Genomic DNA, 2,125 nt, shown 5'->3' on the forward strand with positions numbered 1-2,125 from the left:
CTCCCAGCCGCCCCTGCTCTAACCACCAGCCCCCACTCCCCTCCCAGGGCTGGGAGAGAACCCAGGAGTCCTGCCTCCCAGCCGCCCCTGCTCTAACCACCAGCCCCCACTCCCCTCCCAGGGCCGGGAGAGAACCCAGGAGTCCTGGCTCCCAGCCCCCCTGCTCTAACCACCAGCCCCCACTCCCCTCCCAGAGCCGGGGAGAGAACCCAGGAGTCCTGGCTCCCAGTCCCCACTGCTCTCCAAAAGCCGGGAGAGAACCGAGGAGTCCCCCCCACTTAACCCCACCCCCGTCCCAGAGCCAGGCACGGAACCCAGGCGTCCGGGTGTCCCACCTACCAGGCGCTGCAGCCCCGATTCCAGCTGCTCCATATCTTTGTTCATCCTCTGGGCTCGGCCACGGCGTTTGGTTTCGGGGAGCCCGGGGTTGCGACGGGGCTGGGGGCCCCTCCGGCCACCCCGCTTCTGGAAGGAACACACGGGGCAGAGAAGGGGAAAAGCGGGGGAGGGGGTTACATAGACACCCCCCGCCCCAACACCCCACCCTCGGCCACCGCCGGGCATGGCCCCCCCATTCCCACGCCACACCCGCTCAGGGCCCCGCCCCCAGGCAGACTCACCATGGCCACGTGCGCCGAGGGGGCGAGTTACTTTACCACTGGGAGGGGGGAGCTGGGTCCGTCCTCCCCCGAGGAGACCCCTGGGGGCGTCGCCATCGCTGGGCAGGTCTGGGGGAGGCAAAGAGCGTTAAAGCCGGATCAGAGCCCCCCTGAACCCGACTGTCAGGGCTGGGCTGGGGGGCTGCAGGTCGGGAGTGAGGGGCACCAGCTGGGCTGGGCTGGGGGGGCTGCAGGTTGGGAGTGAGGGGCACCAGCTGGGCTGGGCTGGGGGGGCTGCAGGTCGGGAGTGAGGGGCACCAGCTGGGCTGGGCTGTGGGGGGGGGGCTGCAGGTCGGGAGTGAGGGGCACCATCTCACCTGGCGCCTGTAGTACCTCCCCTCTCCAGCGCGGTCAGATGGTCTCTTCCACCCAGGCGCTGCCTGATACTGTCACCGAGCCCTGCCCGCCGTACTGGGAGAGACCATTGGCACTCGAGCATGGGGGGGGCCTGGGAGGGACCATTCGCTCTGAACATGGCTGATGCTGGGAGAGACCATTGGCAGTGAGCATGGGAGGGATCATTCCCTCTCTCTTCATTGGCCAGGTCTTTGGGGGAATCCCCCCATGACCTTTAAGTTTCTTGACCCCCCCCATCTTTCACCACCAACCTCGGTTCTCCTTTGACCAGGGGAGCTGGCCCCACACGGCCTTGCCCCCAGTGTAGCATCACATGGTGTAATGCACAGGGACAGCTCAACGGATGCCAAGATGCAGCCACCTCTGGGGCAGGGCGGGTGGGGAACAGCCACACATAACACCGCACAGAGATGGCTCACCCGGTGCTGAGATGCAGCCACCTCTGGGGCAGGGCAGGTGGGGAACAGCTGCACATAACACCGCACAGGGATGAAGCACTGAGGGCTTTGCACCAGCACGTGGCGCTGGGCCTGCCCCGAAGCAGCAATGGGATTGGGATAAACAGCCCCGACCTGTGACAGGTGTGTGTCCTGCTGCCTCCTGGTGGAGGGCCCAAGCCCTGTGCTCTGCCTGGGGCAGCATCCAGGATCGGGCCCCATGTCCAGTTCTCAGCTCTGCACCTCCACATTCAGGTCCCTTTGAAATCCCGTTCCCAGCTCCCCGCCTGGCCGGCCCTCAGCTTGGGGGCTGCTCTCCCGCCCTTGCTCTTCCCTGGGCCCTGACCTGATGGGGCAGATAACCCCCCTCCTGCCCCCTTTGATTGCTCAGAGATAGGATTCCTGGCTCCCAGACTCCTCCCCTCCCAGAGCAAACCCAGGAGTCCCAGCTCCCAGCCCCCCTGCTCTAACCACCAGCCCCCACTCCTCTCCCAGAGCCAGGAGAGAACCCAGGAGTCCTGGCTCCCAACCCCCCTGCTCTAACCCACCAGATCCCCTCCCCTCCCAGAGCTGGGGAGAGAACCCAGGAGTCCTGGCTCCTAGCCCCCCGCCGCTTTAACCCACCAGTCCCCACTCCCCTCCCAGAGCTGGGGAGAGAACCCAGGAGTCCTG

General features: G+C 66.5%; 1 long non-coding RNA gene across 1 annotated transcript; it reads right to left on the bottom strand.

Annotated features, from left to right (window-relative positions):
• Window positions 1-329: 329 nt before the first annotated feature.
• Window positions 330-1,417, bottom strand: LOC116823951 (uncharacterized). Its single transcript, XR_004373540.2, has 3 exons — window positions 977-1,417; window positions 621-728; window positions 330-465 (listed from the first exon to the last, which is right to left on the bottom strand). It is a non-coding gene; the product is annotated as an uncharacterized LOC116823951 (long non-coding RNA).
• Window positions 1,418-2,125: the final 708 nt, after the last annotated feature.

This window comes from Chelonoidis abingdonii, chromosome 11 (genome assembly GCF_003597395.2).
Source record: "Chelonoidis abingdonii isolate Lonesome George chromosome 11, CheloAbing_2.0, whole genome shotgun sequence".
Taxonomy (NCBI): domain Eukaryota; kingdom Metazoa; phylum Chordata; order Testudines; family Testudinidae; genus Chelonoidis; species Chelonoidis abingdonii.